Here is a 12,283-nt window from a genome sequence, read left to right as displayed (position 1 = left end):
TTCAATGGTTAAGAGCTAGGGACCAATACTTTTCTCCATATTGTACATACCATTTGTTCCCCCCCCCCCCCAAAAAAAATAAATAAAAAAAAAATGCACCAATGAAGAGTTGTTGAAATCAAATAAAAATCCCTGCTAGACCCCATATTCATTGCTCAAGATTATATGGTACCAGGTTGTATCGCCAAGTTTCTCATTCCCGAGTGAAGGTGACAATAGGTGGCCATCAATGGCAGGACATGTAGTGGGCGCAGTAACCCCAAATTTCGTTTTGCTAAGGAATGAGAATAATGGCGTAAGCTGCCTCTTGAGACAGCTTCCATCCCGAAAAAGAAAATCCAGATGTCGACATTAGAAGGTAACTGGTCCCATCAAAATCAACAAGTTCAGCTGTCTCCCATCTAATGTGTATGGCGCTCTTAGGCTGAGGCCCCACATTGCGGAAATGCAGCTTTTTTTGTTGCAGATTATGTTGCGTTTTTTTGAGCCAAAGTCAGGAGTGGATTGAGCAGAAGAGGGAAGTATAAGAACTTTTTATAGAGTTCCCAATTCCTTTTGTAGCCATTCTTGGCTTTGGCTCAAAAAATTGCAACAAAAAAAGCTGCGTTTCGGCAACATGGGGCTTTAGTCTTAAAGCATAACTCAAAATACAAACAACTTTGCATTAAAGGGATCCTATCATTCAGACGACATTTTTTTCTAAGTACCACATCGGAATAGGCTTAAGAAAGGCTATTCTTCTCCTACCTTTCATTGTCTTCTCCGTGCTGCTGTTCGCCTACAATCCCAATTCTTGTCGGTATGTAAATTAGCTCTCTCGCAGCACTGGGGGCGGGCCCCAAAGCTCAGACAGCACTGGAGGCGGCCTCAATGCTGCGAGAAACCTCTCTCCAGCGCCGCCTCCATCTTCGTCAGGAACGGCCTTCTTCATTCTCTTCTTCCAGCGGTGTCTTCTTACTTCTAGGCCTCGGACAGAGAAGACTTGTGCATGCCAGGCCCCGAGAAAATGGCTGCTTACAGTACTATGCAAGAGGCCATTTTCTCGTGGCCTATGGGCATGCGCAGTCTGCTCTGCCCAAGGACAGAGGCCTTAGAAGTTACAAGCCACCGCTGGAAGAAGAGGCTGAAGATGACGCTGCAGAGGAGGCGGCGCTGGAGAGAGTTCTCTCGTAGCATTGGGGACGCCCCTAGTGCTGTCTGAGCGCTGGGGCCTGCCCGCAGTGCTGCGAGAGAGCTAATTTACATACCGACAAGAACCGGGATTGTAGGCGAACGGCGGCACAGAGAAGTCAACGAAAGGTAGGAGAAAAATAGCCTCTTAAGGCAATTCCGACGTGGTACTGAGAAAAAATGTCGTCTGAATTATAGGATCCCTTTAAAGGGATCCTATCTTTTAAACACAATTTTTTCTCCCTAACCTGTCGGAATAGCCTTAAGAAAGGCTATCCCTCTCCTACCTTTTCTTTTCTTCTCCACGCCGCTGTTTGCCTGCAATCCCGGCTTTTCTTGGTATGCAAATAAGCTCTGTCGCAGCACTGGGGGCGGGCCCCAGCGCTCAAACAGCACTGGGGGCCTCCCCAATGCTGCCAGAGAACTGTCCAGCGCCGTCTCAATCTTCTTCTGCAACGAGGTCTTCACCGCGTCTTCTTCCGGCGGCATCTTCTTACTTCTAGGCCTCGGCAAGCCGATTGCGCATGCCTGCCGGCCACGAGAATATGGCCACTTGCAATACTGTGGAAGCGGCCATTTTTCTTGTGGCCGTAGGCATGCGCAGTCGACTTGCCCTAGGCCTGAGGCCTAGAAGTAAGAAGACGCCGCCGGAAGAAGATGCAGTGAAGACCTCGTCGCAGAAGAAGATGGAGGCGGCGCTGGAGAGCTCTCTGGCAGCGCTGGTGACGCCCCCAGTGCTGTTTGAGCACTGGGGCCCGCCCCCAGTGCTGCGAGAGAGCTCATTTGCAGACAGAGAAAAACTGGGATTGCAGGCGAACGGCGGAACAGAAAAGAAAAGAAAAGAAAAGGTAGAAGAGGAATAGCCTTTCTTAAGGCTATTCCAACATGTTAGGGAGAAAAAAATGGTGTTTAAAAGATAGGATTCCTTTAATGAATAGTTCAGTGTGAATATAAAAGGCTTTGTAATACATGTTATTAAATAAATATGACCATACTGTATATACCAGCACATAGAATAGAATGAAACAATAAATCAATTAACCAGTCGGCTACATCCTACACCACTCCTCCATTCTCCACAGAGATCCATGTGTAAAGCTGAATATGGAGAAGAATCATATGTAAATAAGAAGTCAGAGTGAAGATAAAGAGGGAGGAGAACAGCTTAATAAGAGGTAAAGGAAAGAGATCTCCTTAATACGATATATTACAGAGTTTCTTATATTCAGATCTAACTGCGAGTGCACTTTCCTGGAAGCACCACCATAAAGTGGAATAGGAGCTGCAAACACAAACTCCCCATCCACTGATGCTGAGATACAGATCACAAACTGATGACCTATTCTGTGGATAGGTCAACATTATGAAAAATCAATTTAGGGCCAGCCAAGGCAACAAAGGCCTTTTGTCTGATTAAGTTTATGAACAAATCTGCCATTTACTTAAAAAAACTAGCACGGCCATTCACTAACAAAACACAACAAGGAATGCTGTTTTTAGATATCCACCTTTATGTAAAGTCAACAGGACAGGCTGCAGACAAGGTTGATATACTGTATATGAAGTAACCTTTTTAATGGATTGTCCTAAGGGTTAGTCCAAGATCAAGCCACAAAATGACTCTACATATATCCAAAAATAACCTTACCTGTAACCAATGCACCAGTGCTCAAGTTTGTACACCATATGTTCAATATATGTTTATATACAGAGGATTCTGGCTGCAGCCGTGTTAGGCTAGGCCTCACGGAACGTCCCGCAGCAAAAAACGCAGCACTTTAGACAGAAAGTTTGCAGAGTTTCCCTCTGCAGACTTTCTGTTACAATTATACCTATGGGAAACGGTCAGTGTTTCCATAGGTATAATTGGCATGCTGCGATTTCCAAAACCGTGCCGGTTTTGGAAGTTACGGCGTGTCCGCACTACGGCTTTTACCATAAAGTTGGCATGGGACTCGCTATAATCCCATACACTTTGCCCTTACTGTAAAATGCCGTGATTTTTCCCACAGCATTTATGTCCTGTGGGGCCCCGGTCTTAAATAATTTTTTGGTTTTTTTTCTTTGCAAAGCCTTCTTATTCTTAAAGAATTCTTAAAGAATATAAGAGGGCTAAAGAACAAAGAATAAATCTCAGTCAACCCCTTTTCTTCGTCAATACACTACACACATACGGTACTTCATATATTTTATATTTTTAATACACCAAGCATGCAGTCTTCTCTTGGACAGAAACTATTCCAAGCTTACTCTATTTTCTAACTGGGACAAAAGTTTGGTCTGATTTTCATTAACCGGAAAGAATGTGACTGTGTTTCATTACTTTCTTATGTTTAGTTCTTTGTTAAAGACAATAATAAAATACAATAAAAAAAGCCGTCCAATTGTACTGGAAACATTTCTTTTTATGACACACTCATGACGTAGGTTGTATCAAGTATCTTTTCACTTAATTATTTTGTTAATAAAGTTTCCAACTTTTAAAACGATCTCTATATAAAATAATAAGCCATTTCATTGGAACAGACGTAAGGTATGTTCACACGTTCAGGATCTGATGAAACCTGGAATATATGGAAGCCAAGTTAACACTTACAACTCTGTCATATTCCTCATATCATTCCTTAACAACTGTTGCAGTATGGCGAATGCCATGACCCAAGGCATTGCCCAGAGTAGCACAATGCTTTTCTCAGCTTTCCTTCATACCACAGTGTATCTTAGCACCATAGTTATCCCAGGTGAGTATTGCACGCACCGCCTTCTACATGATGCCAAAGAAACGCCACAGATCAGGCCATACTCTTACTTTGTCCCATGATCTAGTTCTAATGTTCAAGTGTAAATATATACACATAACCCACAAAACTGTACAGACAGAATTCATAAATGGGTATAGTGAGCATTTTGACCCTACAGCCTTTATTAACATTGGGATGTGTAAATGAAAAAATTACTGAAATGTCACTTTAGCCCCAAAGTTTTCATTTTCACAAGGAGTTAAAAGCGAAAAGGCACCCCACAGTTTGTTACACAGTTTCTCCTGAATGCAGCAATACCCCATATGTGGTCGTAATCTGCTGTATCGGTACATGGTGAAGCTTGGACTGGAAAGAGCTCTATTTGGCTTTAGAAGGGCAGATTTTGCTGGTTTTCGGTTGCCATGTCACATTTGCAAAGCCCTCAAAGTACCAATACAATGGTGACCCAAAAAAGTGACCCCATTTTTTAAATTACACCCCCTCACAGAGCATGTCAAGGGATATAATGAGCAGTTTGACCCTACAACAGTTTCACAGATTTTAATAACGTGAAAATGAAAAATTACTTTTTTTCCCCAATAAACTGGCAATTTTTTTTATTTCCACAAGAGGATAAAAAGGAAAAAAGCTCCCCAAAGTTTGTTGCTTAATTTCTCCTGAACACGGCAATACCCCATATGTGGTTGTAAATTACTATATGGGGACATAAAGGGGCTCGGAATGGAAAGAGCACTATTTGGCTTTTGAAGGGCAAGTTTTGCTGAAATAGTTTTCAGGTGCCATGTCACATTTGCAGAGCCCCTAGAGTACCAATACAATGGAAACCCCAAAAACTTGACCCCATTTTAGAAACTACACCCCTCAAGGAATGTATCAAAGGGTATCATTTTGAGCCCATTTTGAGTACTTCCTGAAAATTAATATACAAAACGAAAATTTAAATTATTAAAGAAATATGCCATTTCGGTGCCCAATACATTGTGCCCATTTTGTGTCATCAGGGACATGAACTCCTAAAACTATTAAGTGGGCCAGGTAGAAAAAAGTTGTATATGTGGGTATAAACTGCTGCTTGGGCACACAATAAGGCTCAGAAGAGAAGAAGCTTTTGGAGTAGAGATTTTCTGGATACCATGTTTTTCCAGACCCCTGGAGGTGCCAGTAAATTGGAAATCCCCAAGAAGTTACCACTTTTTGTAGGGGAATTGTTAAAGTCTCTACAAATGTGACATAGCGTTCAAAAACCAACAATCTAAATCAGTTGTCAAAACCACATAGCGCTACTCCTTATCTACACCCTCCTGTGTGCCCAGTCAGCAGTTTACACCCACATGTATGACACTGCTGTACCCAGGATAACGTACTTAATGGCACGTGTTGGTATAAACTGTTGTTTGGCCACAGCCGGGTACAGAAGGTAAGGAGCACTATTTTGGTTTTTGGAACACAGTTTGGTTTTTAGATGTTATGCCTCTTTTGAAGTGCCCCTGAATTGGCAGTTAAGTAAAAACCGCAGACACATAACCCTACTTTGTACACCCCTCAAGGGATTTATCAAGTGGCGCAGAGAGCATTTTTAACCTTTAAGCACTGCATTCATTTAATTCCTATAAATGAATGTGCAACTGATAACAAAAAGTTAAAATTTTTGGTATCTGAACGCCAAGTCATGTTTGTAGAGTCTTTAAAGAACTAGTAAAGTGGAATCCCCTAGGGAATGACCCCATTCTAAAAACTGCAACCCTCAAAGAATTTATAAATGTAGCAAGCATTAATATCCCAGCTCATGTTTGACCGCGGCATCCAAGGGGTTAAAAAACCCCGATCGGAGCTCAACTTTGATCGCGAGTTAAGGAGCAGGGTGTTAGCTGTCAGTTACACATAAATATTGTAAACCAAGATATTCAACAGGAATCCACAATAAGAGCTGGTAGTACTAACCAGCCAAACTCCTGCTGCTACAGCCAGGGCTGGACAGAATGGGTAATGCCATGTCCTTAAAGGGACTCTATCACTAGGAAAAGTCATTTTTAACTAATCACACCTTTGCATAGCCCTTAGAAAGTCTATTTCACACCTACCTTTTGTATGTAGATTGTCTCACTGGTTTCTGAATAAGTCCGTTTATATTCATATGCTAATTGGACTGGTGCACGATAGAAGGTGCACACCTCTCCTATTGTCTTCTATGGGAGACGGCTCCTGCTGCTGCTGATGACTCGCTTCCTGTTTGCTTCACACACATAGAAGATAATGGGAGAGAGGAGGCTGCTGGGAACTTCCTGTACTGGCTGGAGGCTCATTAGCATATGAATAAAAACTGACTTATTCAGAGACCACTGAAGCAATCTATATACAAAAGGTAAGTGTGGAATAGCCTTTCTAAAGCCTATGCAAGCATGTGTTTAGATAAAAATGACTTTTCCCAGTGATAGAGCCCCTTTAACAACCCATACTAGAAAACTGTCAAAATATCTATCCTGCTCTGGGAACACAAATAAATATAAAACAATGATACAATTGCTCATTTCTACCTATCCTGCCAACAAAATCTGAATAAAAAGTTATTAAAAAGTCATATATATCCCAGAATGGTAAAAATAAAAATGTCAACGCATCCTGCATTGATCCCTAAAATAGAATTTTGAAGTTTCCTTGAAAACCTGCTGTTAGACGTCGCTATTGTTGGTTCAGGCTCGTGCCTCTTTGACAGAAGTCCTGCACCGCACTTAACAACTGTGACCAATCAGTGGCCTCACTGGTTGCTGGAGAGGGATAGGCAACGTTACTCACATATGACACCAGTTCCTCACTTGCAATCACTGAGAACACTGATTGGTCTCAGCAGTTACAGGGGACACAGGACTTCTAACAATAAGGTGCAAGTGCCCAGACCTCTGCAGGAGTTGCTCCAATTTCTGGACAACCCTTTTAACCATCTTGTGTAGTGTTAGGATCACATCTTCCATCTTGTATTCTGTCAGCCATCTTGTAACCTTTTTCTTATATAAACTTTATGAGAATGTCTGTTTAGAGTCTAAGAGAGCCCTTTAGGGGATAAGGCGTGTGGAATGTTGATGGTTGGGTCATAACTCCTTATCTGTTTGTGGTAAGAGTATTCATCTTTGAGGGTGGGTGTAGAAACCGGTTCAATAACCTGTTGGTCGTTAGCCCCAAGGCTGGAGTGGACCAGCATGTGATCATTATCTCTCTTGCTGTGATATACATCTAGAATTAGTGTAAGATGTTGGTTTACACATAAATATTTTAGATTCTTCTTTATGTCATGAGAAAGGTAATCCAAGGTTGGAGTGTAATAATGAGATGACATTAGACCTTATCCAATAGTCATGTGCCACAGCTTATGTCATTAGAATAGTCCAACCTGCTTTTGTCTGTATTGTATTTAAGCTACCTCTCTGTAACAATAAATCAGAACTCATTTGATACACCACCATCTGTGTCTTACTCAGTTCTCCAGGCCTAGAAGAATGGCTGCAGTCCATCTAGGCCTGTTAATTATTTAATTTGGAGCTCTGTAACATACTCTTACGAGGACCATTTGATGTCCCCAACAGTAGTATGACTATCTGCCCAACAAGCAAAATTTACTACTAACAAAGTACAGTGGGGGAATTTATAAAGGCTGGTATTTCATCAATTCTCTTCCTCCATTCCTATGCTGGTGTGAGCTGCTTTTTCTTAATTTAATTAATTCTTGGTTCTTAATTTATCAGGAGGTCAAGTGCAGCAATTTCAAATTTCAGGTATAGTTCTTGCAAGCAGGGCCATCAATCCCATTGTGTGAATTGACTTTTTCTCATTAGTTTATCTTTTTGTCTGTACTTGAACCCTACAAATTGTAAATCACTGCGGAATATGTTGGCGCTATATAAAATGTATTGTTAGTATCATCATTACAACTTATATCAGTTTTCTGCCTCAAGTTATAGTAAATCTGCCAAGCCCTGCTCTCTGCCCCAGCCCAGACCCTGTAAACGATAAAATTATATATATATATATATATATATATATATATATATATATATATATATATACACACACACACCACTTTTCTGAGATGAACATTCTAGTAAACTCCCCCAAATCTGCCTTAAAAAACCCAATACAATATACAAAGCTATAACCACATAAAGTGATGCATGGTACTTTGTCTTATAGTCAAAACTGCTGGGATTATTAAAGGGTCTTGGGTTTTTCTGAATTAGTTATATGGTATGTTTACCATGTCCACTGATCATAAACTGCTGTTGAACATATTAGTTATTACTATGGAATAGAAAATTAAAGGAGTTATCCACTTTCCAATATTAGATCTGTGGAGGTCCTGGGTGTTGGACCCTTGCAGATCAGCACTTATGGTAAGGTTCGCATGCAAAGAGCTGCGCTGCTCACTCACCATTCAAAGTGTAGTGGTGACTTTAGGTACTGCATAGCTGGCAACTCAACTTCAATGGAGCAGCCTGCTTCACCTAAAACTGCCACTACAGTTTGTACAGCGAGTGAGCAGCGCAGCTCCAGGCATATACAGATAACAGGTGACTCACTGTCCCAGAGTGGCACATCTGCAGTGTTCCTGGTTTTCAGACTCTTGCAAATCTGAATAATGGCCTGTACTATGGATAACCAATCAATATTAGAACTGCGATGGACTGACACCCAGGAATAATGTCTTTCATGCTGCTACTGATGCTTTAGCTACAGAATAGAGGGAATTAGGACCTCTTTTTCCCTGTGAGGGGTGTATGGTAGACAACATAGAAGCTATCCTCCAGCCACTAGCTCAAGGGCAGTTGACAATTAGTGATGGAGCCCAAAAGGAATAAACTGGTGAAAAATGTAGAATACAAGAATAACCAATTACAGGGTTACTCCTCTACACGCACACGGCAGCTCGAAGGGGCTTTCCCATCTTGGGAAGTTTAGGTATGCTTTATTTGGTTATATGCACACTCACATGAACACTTCATTATCACAGAATGCTGCAATGAAAAGATACTAGGATGTTCAATGCTAACGTTTCTTTAAGACAGGGATATATAGACAAGGAAAGAATATAATGTAGTTAAGTCATTCATTTTCCTGCTGCAGCCGACCCCCCCCCCCCCCCTTCCCCTCCCCGTCTCACTGATAATAAACCTTCACATAATACAGTCCTGTCTGGATTCAATTAGACTTTCACTGTCTAGTCTTACTCTTTAAACAATGCCTTCAAACCTTTCTGGCCCCCATGATGCTATCACATCAGAGGCCCAGTGTTTTATAACAGCACGCCAAAATGGTGTGCAGATCGTGCGGATATTGAAGATTAATTTTAAGCATTACAAACTAAATACTTCCTTCCACTCTAAACAAATCACATGAATCCCCTTCTTGAAGAAATCAGGCTCTATTTACATTCACCCTGATGCAGCTGCGCAGGCTGCCTTAGAAGGCCACGGCCGCAATAAATCCCTATATTAGGAAACCCAGATTGCCAACCAGTGATCTCCGTAGCTTGTTCTCGACTCGATTATTAACATTTCCTAGCGGTTTTGAAAAAAGCAAGGCTTATCTTTCTCATGACATTAGAAATTCATGCACGCTTCAGGAGATTAATATCCTGCTTAGGGGCAGAGGGCCGATGAATCAGTTCTGTAAATTAATACAGCATTGTGCAGAAGCAGATGTGAGTCCTGCAAGCTGTATACATCTACAATATAACAAGGACAAGGCTTCACTTGAGGGGTGCTAAAACTAAGAGGCTTTCTGTCATAAGACTCCTATCACAAACTTTTTCCTAACATTTTTAGACAGCACCGTTATAAAGGGATTGAAAAATCACAAAACATCTATGTACCGTATTTTTCGGACTATAAGACGCACCTAGGTTTTAGAGGAGGAAAATAGGGGGAAAAAAATTTGAAGCAAAAAATGGTAAAATATTTAATATATGGGAGTTGTAGTTTTGCAACAGCTGCAAGGCCACATTGACAGGTGACCCTGCAGCTGTACGGGGATGCATAGAGTGGGTTTTTTTGCGGGGCCAGATGTACTTTTTAGTTATACCATTTTGGGGAATATCTATTGCTTAGATCACCTTGTATTGAAAAAAAAACCCGGTGGTTTATGACATATGATTTTCTACTTTTATATATATATTCTAGGGACAGGAGGTGATTTAGAACTTTTATTTTTCATATTTTTATTATATATTTTTAAAGGTTTTTTTTTTTTTGTTTTTTTGTTTTTTTTTTTACTATTTTATTCCCCCCCGGGGGCTTGAACCTGCGGTCACTTGATCGCAAGTCCCATAGACGGCAATACAAGTATATTGCCGTCTATGGGACATTCTGTCTATTAGTATTACGGCTGGTCATAGAGACCAGCCGCAATACTAATATAGCCGTGACAGGCCGGGGAGCCTCATTAGGCTCCTGGCTGTCACCCGAACAGGTCGGCTCCTGCGATATCGCCGCGCAGGAGCCGGCCTGCAGCTCTACAGGTACGGGGCCGGTGGGGACCGGCCCCGGGGGAGAAGAGGCCGCTGACAGACTGCAGACCCGGCATCCGCTGTACTAGAGAGGCGGATGCCGGGGAGGGATAGACGCCGGGGCCTGAGACATCGCTCCTCTGCCCTGCCTGAAGCCAGCAGCGGGGGGACGGAGGAGCGGAATAGCATCACTCCTCCTGCTGCTGGCTTCAGGCAGGGCAGAGGATCGCAGCGATGTCTCAGGCCCCAGCGTCTATCACTTGCCGGCATTCGCCTCTCTATTACGGCGGGTGCCAGGCCAGGCACATTCAGACTATAAGACGCACCCTTCTTTTCCCCAAAAATTTTGGGGAAAAAAAGTGCGTCTTATAGTCCGAAAAATACGGTATCTTTACTGATATAATGTATTTATCCACACTTTCTTCGCCACCACAAAATAAAGTCAAGAGAACTTAGATCTTCAAGGGGTCATCTCAACATCTCATGCAATTTTTTTTACTCTGAGATCCATGCAAATATTGCAAATGTAATTTCAGCCACTGATCACCAGCACGGACAATACCATGCTCTATACTACATGTGCTCGTCTGCGCAGAGAGAACTGCAAATGAAAAGATGACAAGGAGATCTGCTTTACTAAAATAATGGAGAATACTCAATGAATTTGCAAGCTTGAACAGCAAGAAGACAAAGTGAAAAGAAACCAATAGAACTATTACATAAGTGTCTGACCTCTGCATAAGCAATACCGCCCCTGCTACCTCTTGTATCACCCCCTCTACCTCATAGATTGCAAGCTCTTGTGAGCAGGGCCTTCAGTCCCATTGTGTGAAATGACTTTCTTTGTAATGTATCTGTCTGTATTTGAACCCTACAAATTGTACAGCGCTGCGGAATATGTTGGCGCTATAGAAATAAAATTTATTATTATTATTTGGGTATTTGGGGGGGGGGGGTGATTACTTTTGGCACATCCAGTTAAGTCAATGAATTATATGTGTAAATATTAATGAAATGAACTCAACACAATGGTCCATGAATATTATTGTAGCAATACGACTATACACCACTAGAGGGCTCAACTTCCAGTTAAAGTGAACAAACATATGGAAATATGAAGAGAGATCAGCAAGGTTTGGAAAAAACTGTTCATTCTTGATTTACTATTTGCCTGGAAGGAAGCTTTTGAGTACATAGAACCCCGTCATTGAATAACAAGTTACTAAAGCTATACTGCACCAATGCAATGTAAGATTACAAGACATCAGAAGATGGGTTGCTTACTCCATACAAATTGCTATAGATCTCAATGGCAAAATACCAAGTTCTAGTGTTTAATACAGGACTACTGAATATTATGACTTTTCCAAAGGTGGTCATTTCTTTACTTCCTAAGTTGTTTCCCAGCCAGAGTAACTGTATCGCTCGCTACAGGAAGCAGATCTGTAACAATATGGAAATAAAGGAGGGAAACTTCTTGCACAATTGGCAAAAGGGGCCGATCAATTCAACATATCATAGACCTGAAGGATCTTTTGGAGTTGGTGAAGTGGGGGAGAAATGACAGGGTGGTAGTGTGGAAGGTACAAAAGAAAACTAAATAGCAGGAAGCTAACACGATGTAAACAAATGCAGAAGATGCCAGGAGCTCCCACAGAAACCCAGAAAAACACTGCTAAATGAATAAGGGTGTACTTTTAACCCATTAATGGCAGTAACAGACCTTTAAAAAAATAAATAAATAAATAAATACATTTTACCTCGAAAAAACCCCTTCAAGTTATGCACAGAAAGGGAACCATTTGGTCGAGTCAAAGAGATCACTGAATTATGAATGATAAAAATGTTTAGCATTGGG

At 41.5% G+C, this 12,283-nt stretch overlaps 1 protein-coding gene across 1 annotated transcript in view; it reads right to left on the bottom strand.

Moving 5' to 3' along the window:
- AFG2A (AAA ATPase AFG2A) overlaps positions 1 to 12,283 on the bottom strand; it is a 262,459-nt gene that overhangs the window by 216,267 nt on the left and 33,909 nt on the right. The window lies entirely within an intron of this gene.

Source organism: Leptodactylus fuscus, chromosome 1, assembly GCF_031893055.1.
Source record: "Leptodactylus fuscus isolate aLepFus1 chromosome 1, aLepFus1.hap2, whole genome shotgun sequence".
Classification (NCBI taxonomy): Eukaryota; Metazoa; Chordata; class Amphibia; order Anura; family Leptodactylidae; genus Leptodactylus; species Leptodactylus fuscus.
Note: the sequence above shows the minus strand (reverse complement) of the source record. Positions and strands in the feature narration are given on the sequence as shown.